Source organism: Oratosquilla oratoria, chromosome 6 (genome assembly GCF_046742065.1).
Source record: "Oratosquilla oratoria isolate Oo_2021 chromosome 6, ASM4674206v1, whole genome shotgun sequence".
NCBI lineage: Eukaryota > Metazoa > Arthropoda > Malacostraca > Stomatopoda > Squillidae > Oratosquilla > Oratosquilla oratoria.
The window spans coordinates 12,655,226-12,667,725 of record NC_134782.1 but is presented as its reverse complement, the minus strand read 5'-3'; positions in this window follow the sequence as shown (position 1 = coordinate 12,667,725).

The following is a 12,500-nucleotide window of genomic DNA, read 5'->3' as shown; positions in this document are numbered from 1 at the left end:
GGAACCTGCGACGACTAAGACGCACGTGTTCTGAGGTCGGGCAATTAGAGGGAGCAGCCAAGTAGCACAGCCTTTCCCAGCTGCTCCTTCACTCCTGGCTCCTCCTCCTCCTCTTCCTCCTCCTCCTCCTCCTCCTCCTCCTTAAGTCTTCTTTTCATTCTTCTTATCATCTTCTTCCTCCACCTTCTGCTGCTGCTCCTCCTCCTCCTCCTCCTTCAAGTCTTCTTTTCATTTCTTCTCATCATCTTCTTCCTGCACCTTCTGCTCCTCCTCCTCCTCCTCCTCCTTAAGTCTTCTTTTCATTCTTCTTATCATCTTCTTCCTCCACCTTCTCCTTCCCTTCCTCTACTATCTCTTTCTCTTCATCCTCTTCTGTTTTTTTATAATCTTCCCTTTTATTCTTATCCTTTTCATCCTTCTTCTCCTTATCTTCTTCTACTTTCTTCTTATCTTCTTCCTCTTTCTTCTCTTTCTCTTCCTCCTCCTGTTCTTTATCCTTCGCATTTTTTTTTCGTTCTCCTCCTCTTTCTCCTCCTCCTCCTTTCTCTCATTCTTTCCATCTAGTTTTCGTTTCTCTTCTCTGGTACTCACTCACTCACTCACTCTCTCTCTCTCTCTCTCTCTCTCTCTCTCTCTCTCTCTCTCTCTCTCTCTCTCTCTCACACACACACACACACACACACACACACACACACACACACACACACACACACACACACAAACTCGACGACGCATTGGTAGCGTTCGCAACCGCTGCTACAGCGGTCCGAGTTCGAATCCCGCCCAGGGCTGAAATAATTTCAGTATCGCTGTGCTGCAAGTTGTTACTCCAACTCATGGGCGAGGAGGTGTGTGTGTGTGTGCGTGTAAGGTCACAGCAATACCCATAGATCGGTCATATATGAGCTCTGAGCTCTCATCTGGGAGGGTAATAGCTGTTGATCACGAGTCCAACACGTGATCCAAGACAATGGTGAATTACACACATACGCATGGGCGCGCACGCACTTACACACACACGTACACGAGCTCGCGCACGCGCTCACACACACACACGGACTCTTACACGCAAACACGCAACACAACACGCGTTTGTATAAACATATTATGTCTTTATGCAAATGAAGATAGACAGGAAGCTGAGCGAATTCTGGAACCAATGAATGAGAAACAGTCGGCTACAACCACGAAGCAAACTGGCATAACTAATACACGGGAAACAATTTCGAATTCCCAAAATGAATTATAGAAACTGACGACTCAGTAGTAATAGTACCCGCTAATACAAATAATGACAGGAAGTGAGAATGAATGACGACCCTTCACGAATACTGTGACAAACGTTCTGGTAACGTTGTGGTAACGTTCAGGTAACGGAGGAAACGGCAGGTGTCCGGATTCTGTTCCGATCGCGGCTTCCGGAGGGGTCTCGGAGAGGCGAAGAGAAGCTCTTGAAGGCCAAACCTTTCTGGAGAACCTTCTAGAGGGAGACGAAGAAAAGGAGAGTCTGAGAAATCATCCTCATCAACTGGGAGCACACGCCAGGGGGCGCGTCACTTCATTCACACGCCGTTGCCAGTCCCCCCCGGTCTCTTCGAGTAAGCTCCCAGGCAGTCACCCTTCCCATTCCAAATAACTTTCGACAGGTTCGATAAACTTGACTCAGTTATGGGTTCGTTCTGCGGGCGTCCCCTTCGTCCCCTATATTGAGGGTTGGCTCTTGTTGAGATAAACTCGATATTTAGTATTTCCTAACTAATAACCAGCGCTTCTGTCTACTATCGTACCGAAGAAGTAGTCATGGAGGTAGTAAAAGAGAGATTTTTAAGATGAAGTAGAAGAGCGGAGGGGTAGGTGTTGAATGTGATCAGCATTCTTATTTTTTTCTAGAAGAGATTAGTTTCCAATTACACCGTGCAACATATTCTTTGTTCCGCGATTCTAAGTGTAATGTTTCTGGTTTGTTATATCCCATTATTATAAAAAAACAGTATCATTTAATCAGAAGTTTGGGTTTGTGATCAGGACTTTGATATTTTAAAATTTTCCTATTTTTCAAAAAAGAAATCAGTTCATATAATTAAATCAACAAAGTATATATTTATTTTGGGATACAAACTTATCAAAAACAGACAAGTAAAAACAAATGACAGTTATAAAGCAACTTAAACACGTCAGAAATCACTGGCTCTCTTGGATTTTCGGTTGTAATCCAGGTCTCACTCCTACACCAGCTCCCCCATCATTTTCTCGTTGTAGTGGCCCTGGTACCTCCGCTCTATCTCCTTCACATGTTGGTGGAATTGCACGCCTTGTTCTTCTGAGTAGGTGCACATATTGTCCTTGAGTTTGTCCTGGTGAGCGTCCTGCATATGAAGTTTAAGGGACATCCTGCATCCCATGGCATCAAAAGTCTGCCAGATACTGCACCAGCTGCTGGTAGTTTTCAGCTCTGTGGTTGCCCAAGAAGCCCTTGACAACTGCTATGAAACAGTTCCATGCTGTTCTCTCAATCCTAATGAACTTATTGGAGAACTCAATAGACTCATACACCTTGTTTGAGGTCCAACAAAAATCCCACCTTTGATTTTGGCCTCAGATAACTTGGCAAAGAACTCAGGAAGGTTCTTAAAAGTGGTTGATTCTTGGTTTAGATCCTTCACGAACTGCTTCATCGACCCCAATTTTTACGTGCAGTGGCGGCATGAGCACAATCATGGGATGAACCAGTGGCTCCCACATGACGTTCCGGGTCTCAAATATAAATTCTGTTTGCTGTTCCCAGTTCTTCCTGTTGTAGTGGTCAGAGGTAACTCTGCTGTCCCAAAAGCAGAGGAAGCATTGAAATTTGATAAAGCCTCCCTGGAGACCAAGCAGGAAAGCCACCATCTTAAAGTCTCCAATGATTTCTCAATTGTACTGATTGTATTGCAGAACTTCCAGGAGGACTTTCACAATATAGTAAGCTTCCTTCAGGCAGATTGATTGGACTAGGGACAGCGCCGAGAACTTGTTTCCATTGTGGATGAGGACAGCCTTCAAACTTGTGGTAGAGCTGTCTATGAAGAACCGCCACTCCTTAGGCACAAACGGCACCCCAACAACGTCAAACAGTCCAGGCATATCATGACAGAAGCAGAGGCCATCCCTAAGAGTGTAAAAGCCTGAGAAATGTTCGTGCCGACTTCTCTGACTTGTCACCTGCACCTCCTCCTTGACCAAGTTCCACTGCTTCATCCTGGAGATGAATAGCTCTGTATTGGACTTGGTCAGACCCATATCTATAACCAAGTCATTTATTTCTTTTTTTATTTCGGAAGTATGTAACTCCCTCTGGTATTTCAGGCAGGTAAGCCAAGTCCTCAGCATTCATCTCCTCCTCTTCATCAATATACTTGTCTTGGAATTCACCTGGAGCAGGTGGCACTGGCACGTGATATTTTGGGCAGTGAGGAATTGGAGCAATTGGTGATAGGAAATCTGGGTAATGCACAGCAACAGCATTCTTTCCTTTCCGCCGCTTACTAACATCCACCATACTTTTACTGCAACACTAAAATTTTATTAAAATATTATTAGGCTGAAAGCTAGTGGATAGCCTAGGATTTTTGCAAACCCAAACTTAAAAGTGTTTAATAGCATTTTTTATTCATTTGGGACCTAAGTAATATATGAAAATATTACAAAACAGGAACAGATATTCATTTTATATGGTGTTATCAAATAATGTTACTTGACCCTCCGTAGAGATGTCATTAAAAGATAGTGTCTGTTTAAGATTTATGGTCAGTACCCTGTCCGGGGTTCTGATATATAACATAGGATCCTCTGGATTGAGTATCTCTTAGGCTGTGCAAACACGTACACACATATGTATGGATATACACACATGCACACATACACGCGCACGCAGATTAGTGTTGTTGGATGGCATGTTTATCTCGAATAATTTTGGAAAATTAACAACGTGAAATTCAGTTTTTAACCCTTTCATTACCAAGTGTAGGTAATTGTACTTATTAGGGACGGAACAATTTAATAACTCGTAAAATGCATATCAAAAAATTTCCTTTAGAAAGAAACCAGACGTATTTCTTTCACTTACAGTACACTTGTTGCATGCAAGATTCAATTTTCCCTATTTAGGATAGTGATTGCATATTTCATGTAGTTGGCATTTTAAGGATGTTGGTGAAATCCCTATGGACCAGAGTCACTTAGTATTCTTTTATGGATAGAGTCAGATCTCCACTCAAAAATCAATACTGATCATTCTAAACTTGTACTATCCCTGAGTCCTGTTTTCCTTCTTAATACTCTCTCTTATCACATCTATAACTCCATCTCTTTGTTATAATATTGTCCCCAAGGATAAAAACACCGGTTATTGGTGACAAAATGCCCTAATCCATTTATTCCAAAGGCTGAACTTAGAATTTCGTTGTCAGGAGATCTTTACCTCTTATCGTACCAGGCTCATGTTCGCTGATGTCGTCATCGGAAGTGTGCTGGGTTGTGGGTTCGAGTCCCGCACTCCTCTTCAATTCTCAGCAGTGACTGTTACCTGCCTCAGCAAGCTTGCTTAGAGTATAGGGCAAAGGTGATGGCTTCGGCCGCAGCTACTCAGTGTCTTCTGGTGTAGGATTCGCTTCATAAGGAGAAGCATCCATTAATATATATATATTTTTGTTCATTATTCATCTTTAGTATTTTGTTCCTATTGTTTTCAAGTGACTTCATTCACCCGAGTAAGGAAAGGGGAGTAATAGACAGTTTAAATGTATAATATTAGAGTGACGTTAGACGATTTAATTCAACAAAGAGGAAAAGACTGAGTGCTAAAAAATGGGTGAAGATGTAATATATATATATATATATATATATATATATATATATATATATTATATATATATATATATATATATACAGTATATATATAAAGAAAAAAAAATGACAGTTTCTATCCATCCTTTCTCGTGACCAAGTACCTAGACCTTGCCAGACGAGCCCTCAATAGTGTAAATAAAGATACGCCCATTGTGTTACAAACTCAGAGGACAGCGGAGAACACATGTTGTTGCCAGATCCCAGACAGGTGTCACGGATGCAAAGGGAAGCGGACAGGTGCTATGTCCTAACAGGTTGTAAGGACGGTTAGGTGTTGGCTGCAGGTGTCATTGAGTAGAGGCATAAGGTAACAGGTGTCGTTAATATATGAAATATATAAAGAAGTGTTTACCCCGTGAGATTACAAAATCTTCCACATCTAACCCTTTCGATGAACTCCGTGACCTTTGGTGTATCTGTCGCCAGGTGATTTTATTCAGCTATGGGAATCCCTCTCCTCAACGAAAACGTTTAAACTGTCTTGAGTGATATTTCTGCAAGGTCACGATTTTATTCTAGGTTCTCCCTGGCCATCTTAGCCATTTAATAGAAAGGCATTCAGAAGTGAAAGAGTCAAGGTAGAAGAACAGTACGAGGTGGAAGGAGAGAAGAGAGAGGGAAAAGGGGAGAGAGGAGAGGATAGATGAGAGAGGGAAGAGGGAAGAGAGGAGATGAGAGAGGGGAGAGGGGAGAGGGGAGAAGGGAGGGGTAGAAGGGGAGAGGGAAGGGAGAGAGGGGAGGGAGAGAGGGGAGGAAGAGAGAGGAGGCAGGAGACAAGAGAGAGGAGACAATAGAGAGAGAGCAATAGAGAAAAAAGAGAGAAGAGATAGAAGAGAAGACAGAGGAGAGAAAAAGAGGAGAGAAGAGAGAAGAGGAAAGAGAGAAGAGAGAGGAGAGAGGATATAGGAGAGTATATAAGAGATAGAATATAGGAGATAGGAAAATGAAAGAAAAGAGAGGAGAAAGAGGAGTGGGAGGATGAAAAAGAAGGGAAGAGAAGAAGAGTTAATGAAGGAGGAAGAAGAGGATGGTCGGGGGGGGGGAGGAGGAGAGGAGAGACAAGAAGCGTGGATGATTCATAATAGCCCGGCCGGCAGGTGCCACGTGGGAAAACTGCTTCTTCTTCCTCTTCTTCTTCTTCTTCTTCCTCTTCTCAGATGAAGAACAAGAATGGAGGGAAGACGGGGGCAGGGAAGGAGGAAGGAGGGAGAAAGGAAAAGGAGAGAAGAGGGAGGAGGGAGAAAAGAAAAGGAGGGAGGAGGAAGAAAGGAAGAGGAGGGAAGAGGGAGAATGGAGAAGGGAGGAAGGAGGAGAGAGGAAGGAGGAGGGAGGAAGGAGGAGGGAGGAAGGAGGAGGGAGGAAGGAGGAGGGAGGAAGGAGGAGGGAGGAAGGAGGAGGGAGGAAGGAGGAGGGAGGAAGGAGGAGGGAGGAAGGAGGAGGGAGGAAGGAGGAGGGAGGAAGGAGGAGGGAGGAAGGAGGAGGGAGGAAGGAGGAGGGAGGAAGGAGGAGAGAGGAAGGAGGAGGGAGGAAGGAGGAGGGAGGAAGGAGGAGGAGAGGGAGAGAGGAGGGAGTAGGGAAGAGGGAGGAGATAGGGGAGAAAAGGAGGAGGGAGGAGGGAGGAGGGAGGAGGAAGGAGGGAGAGGGAAGAGGGAAGAGGGAGGAGGGAGAATAAAGAGGAGATTAGGAAGAGAGAGGAATGAGAGGGAGAATAAAGAGGAGATTAGGAAGAGAGAGGAATGAGAGCAAGACAAGAAGAGTCGGAGGAACGAGAGGGTAGGAGGAAGAGGAGAGGGATGAGGATGAATAGACAGAGTAAGAAAAGGAGGAGGAGGAGGAGGAAGAGAATGGGGAAAGTGATAAGGAAGAGGATGAGGGTGAGGATGAGGATAAAGATGAGGATCAGGAGGAGGAAGAGGAGGAAGAGGAGGAAGAGGAGGAGGAGGAGGAGGAGGAGGAGGAGGAGGAGGAAGAGAAGGGAAGAAGGATCTAGCGGCGGCAGCAGCACACGTCACGGTGTTGGCGCCCCTTGACATGCCGGCAGGTGCCACGTGGGAATTCTTGGAGGACACTGAAGGAGGAGGAGGAGGAGGAGGAGGAGGAGGAGGAGGAGGAGGAGGAGGAGGAGGAGGAGGAGGAGGAGGAGGAGAAGGAGAAGGAGGAGGAGGAGGAGGAGGAAGGGGAAGAGGGAGGGGAAGGGGGAAAAGGAGAGGGAGGAAGAGGAGGAGGAAGAAGTAGTCTAAGGAGGGGAAGAAGGAGAAGTGTGAGAAAAATTACATTGAGATGGAAATGGAGATAGAGAAGAGAAAGGATGAGAAGGAGAAGGAGGAGGAGGAGGAAGGAAGGTGGAGAAGGAGAGGGAGGAGTAGGAAGAGGAGGAGGTAGTGGGGTTGAGGAGGAAGGGAGGAAGGAGGAGTAAGGAGGGGGAAGAAGAAATTTAAGAAAAATGACATAGAGGTAGAGATGGGGATAGAGAAGAGAATGGGTGAGAAGGAGGAAGAGCACGAGGAGGAGGAGGAAAAAGAGCAGGAAAAGAAGGAAAAAGAGGAAGAAGTGGAAGATGAGAAGGTAGGTGAAGATAAGGAGAAAGAGGAAGAGGAAGAGGAAGAGAAAGAAAGAGAGGAAGAGGAAGAGGAAGAGGAGGAAGAAGAAGAGGAGGATGAGAAAGAGGGAGAGGAAGACGGAGAGGAAGAGAAAGAGAAAGAGAAAGAGAAAGAGTTAAATGAAGAGAGGAGAAAGAGAAAAATACAAAGAAAGAGGAATAGAGAGAAAGAAAGAGGGAAAACAAAGAGGAAGAGGAAGAGAGAGAAGACAAGGAAAGGAATCAATCCATAGCAAGTAAAAGCAGGAACCTAAACGCGCGCGCAAAAAAAAAAAAAAAAAGATAAATAGATAAATAAAAGAGGACCTGAGGCCTCCGAAGCCTGAAGCGAGCGTAATGGACGCCTACGACCTGGCAATGACAAGAAATATATATCCCATTCATTACATGGGCAAATGTCAACATTAAGATATATGGGAACCATAGATTACGACCCTCTATGTTTGCCAGCTCTCACTGTCCACTGTAGCGAGTTTAGGTTGAACCCCACACCTCACAAAGCCTCGAATACTAGTAACCCCCATTTGGCCCAGCTATCCATACACCTAAGGCAAAGGTGACGGTTTCGGTCGTAGCTAAGTAGGTCTAGGAATGAATTCACTTCGAAGAAGTCAACTACGGATTTTTTTTTTTCTATTCAATTGAAATTTTCAGTGATACTTTTGTATCAAACTGTACAATCAACAATGTTTGTCTTTTATTTTTCATTCATTTATATATACATATACATACATATATATATATGTATATATATATATATATATATATATATATACATATATATATGTATATTGATTTCTAATATTTTTAGAGATGCCATTACATCGGGGTCTCAACAGGCAGAGTACACTTGTTTCCTACTTTATTAGAAGGTATAACGTATTGACTATTTAGTTAACAATTTGTGGGAGTCCAACGCCATGAATCAACAGTTCTAACGATGTAAATCCCCACGTTTGCAAAACTACAAGATAGAGATATAAATAGCAAAAAATCATTATGTATTGAAACCCTTGCCATCGATTTTCTCAAAAGAAGAATCTTGGAGTTAATGCGTTTTGACTTTTCACGCAATGTATGCAAAATTACAAGGTGGAGATATGAATAATAATAATAATAATGAAAAAGCAATATACATTGAAACCTTTACCATCGATTTTCTCAAAAAGAAGAATCTTGGAGTTAGTGCGTTTTGACTTTTCACGGTAGTTGCATAACGTGTATGTCACACAATGGTTAAGGTCGTCTGCGGGTAGTAAGTTTACGACATCGGAAGCTTCATAGCATTTTCTAAAGAGATACAATGTCGACATCTTCCCAGATAACGACAGCCACTGTGGTACTTGGAAGTGGAACCAATTGTAGGATTTCAGTCTTTGAATGGATAGATGTGAACACCTTGCGTCTTTGGTTTTGTTCTTGCTTATGAATAAAAATGTCCTGGAACGATCCCCAACGGCCACTGGAGGCGTCCCCTTTCCATTTGCAATCCCCAAAGATAACAAAAGATAAATAAGTTTACAAGTAAAATAAGTAAAACAAAATAATTTAAACTGTGAGAATTAATGATAACAATGAGAAAAACACCAATATTATTAATGATAATGATAGTGATAGTAATGATAATGATAACAACAACAACAACAACAATGGAAAAAACACCATCAATAGAAGCAAGGTAAGGCTAGAGGATGAAGAGAGAAAAGCGAAGACAAGCAAAAACAAGCGAAGACAAACACCCGGCTCCATCGAACTGGAGCCACTTCGAGGACACCCCCGTCTGTAGAACCGGAAATCGGGGCATTCCTCCTCTCTCGCCTACTCCTCCTCTTCATTCATATCACATGAATGAACGAGAAAAATGAATGAAATGAATCGAACATCTAAGCCTTATTTTTCTCTCCCTATCTCCCTTCCTCCTTCCCTCTCTCCCTCCTTCCCTCCCATCCTGTCTTCCTGGAGACAAAGATCTCTGAAGACGCAGCCGAGGGTAAATCACGTGACTGGCCTGTGACGTCATTATAGGGTCGCCAGCTGCTCCGTGGTTATTGTTGTTATTAACGCTCTCGGCAGCGCACAAACGGCCGCGCCGTAGTACGATTATCTAAACCATAGCTTTGCGGTGTATTGTGGTCTGTTGGTTAGCGTCCTTCCCTGCCAACTCCTGTGATCGAGTCCGTATGAGTGATGATTTGGTGATTATAGATGGATGTGATGTGAGGATGGTGTTCGCAGTCAGCGATTTACGTCGTGATGTCATTCTGTGACGTCACGTGTACGTCGTCAATATCATCATCATTATTGTTGATGTTAATGTCATCGTTATTAATGTCGATTGTGCCTTCGTCGTCGTCGTCGTCATCGTCGTTGTCTACTACGCTGTATTCATTATTTTATCCACCGTCGTTTTTAAACCTTTTTTTGTCACATCTTGCAAGATCTAGTCTTGGAGATGGAACAATGTAATCTAACGTTGAAGATTATAATGTACTCTATCTATTTGGTCTGTGAAAGATACATTCTTAACCAAAATTTTGGGGGCCGTGAGAGTAGACCACTATGGCCTGTATTTTCTTCTAGTACAAGGTTGATATTTTGTATAGTAACTTTTTAGCCTTTTTTTCAAAAATAAAACTCTAAAGATTCTTGTACTTTGAAGGTCTTCTTTTGATCGTGACGTGTATAAGTTATATCTTATAGAATAGAATAGAATAGAATAGAATAGAATAGAATAGAATAGAATAGAGTAGAATAGAATAGAATAGAATAGAATAGAGTAGAATAGAGTAGAATAGAATAGAATAGAGTAGAATAGAGTAGAATAGAATAGAATAGAATAGAATAGAATAGAATAGGAATATAAAAGTAACCCAAACAAGATAACCATTTATTTCGTGAAGTGGGCAAGTAAAAAAAAAGAAAAAAAAAAAAAATCCTTCGATTGTATCTAATAAATATCGAATGGCGCTACATGTGACTGCTTCAGCTGGAAGTTTGATCTCTCCTTCAAGATCAGGTTCTCCGAGGTCTTCGTCGCACCGTCAATCTGAATTGTGTCCTCGATTCTTGCGTACCAGAAAGGACTTCGACCGAATCATCATCATCATCATCGTCGTCATCATGGTCGTCGTCATCATCACCGTGATCGTCATTGTCATCATTATCGTCATCATCAATACCACCATCACCACCACCAGCGCCACCATTACCATCACCAACGCCACCATCACCACCAACGCTACCATCACCACCAGCAACGCCTTCATCACCATCACCACCACCATCGCTACCATCACCATTATCATCACCAAAGCTGGTATCACGATCACCACCACCAACGCCACCATCACCACCACCAACGCCGGCATCACCATCACCATCACCATCACCATCACCATCACCATCACCATCACCATCACCATCACCACCACCAGGTTGTCACTAGCACTTACGCAACCATTTCCTCTCCCCCAGTGTAATTCTCCTCCTCCTCCTCCTCCACCTCTTCTACCTCCTCCTTCCGACGTCCCCCTCGAAGCATGACGGTCCTCCTTGAAGAACGCGACCTCGAGGACCAGCTGCAGCCAATTACCGCCGTCACATGCTCCACCATTCTTGACGGACAGGTGGAGTAGGACGAGGAGAAGGAAGGGGACATGTTGAATGAGGATAAGGAGGATGAGGAATAGGATGAGAATGAGAATGAGGATGAGTATGAGGATTAGGATGAGGATGAGGATGACGATGGGGATGAGGATGAGGATGAGGATGAGGATGATGATGAGGATGAGGATGAGGATAAGGATTAGGATGAAGATGAAGATGAGGATGAGGAAGAGATGAGGTTGAGGATGAGGAGGAGGACGAGGAGGAGGAAGAGGAGAAGAAGGTTAGAAGGAGGAGGAGGAGGAATAAGAGGAGGAAGAGAAGGAGGATAAGAGGAAGGAGGAAGAGGAGAAGAAGAAGGTTAGAAGGAGGGGGAGGAGAAAGAGGAGGAAGAGAAGGAGGACGAGGAGGAGGAAGAGGGAAAGAAGAAGGTTAGAAGGAGGAGGTGGAGTAAGAGGAGGAAGAAAAGGAGGACGAGGAGGAAGAGGAGAAGAAGAGGGTTAGAAGGAGGTGGAGTAAGAGGAGGAAGAGAAGGAGGAGGAGGAGGAGGAGGAGGAGGTGGAGGAAGAGAAGGAGGAGGAGGAGGAGGAAGAGGAGAAGAAGAGGGTTAGAAGGGGAGGAATAAGAGGAGGAAGACAAGGACGAGGAACGAGAAATGACAAAGCGGGACGAGGAGGACGACGTTTGAATGGAACTCGAAGTCGCCTAAGAAGCCTCCATTGGGTCGATGACAACTTCCAGATCAAGGAAGGAAAACAAAAACTAATTAGAGGTAAAAAATGGTAGAGGAAGAGAGAGGAAAAAGAAAATAAAGCAATAGGATGATAAAGAGAGAGACGAGAGAGGAAATGAAAGAAGAGAGGGACGAAAAGAAATAAGGAGAAAAAATTAAGAAAGGAGAAGAACGAGAGGAGGAGGAAGAAGGGAAAACGTAAGAGAAAAAATAAATAAAAAAGAAGGATGAAAAACAATGAAAAACATAAATTTTATTCTCGGCGTTTCGACTGATCGATTTCTAAGTCACTTTTCACAGTCGACAACATTTGACTAACCTGGACGTAACTTTCAACATATACCAGAGAACAATATAATTCTTCACTTTCAATCCCTGTTGTACAAGTGTCCGAGTCAAAGACTGTCATTATAATGGCCTGGGTTCGAGTCCCGATGGATAGGTCAGTTGTTATATGTGGTTTGATCACCCTCTTTCTTAATCATCCCCAAAATGACCTTTCTCCGGGACTTTCACTGCTCCCCACCCATCCTCCCTGACGATGTTTACTTCCTCCCAAACGTCAACCGAAACGTTGTTAATTGGTCCGAAACCTTTACTTCGTCTTGTTCGCTTCCACTGAGAAACTAGACGAAACAATATGAATAAACTAAAGACCATAAATTCTCTTCGTTC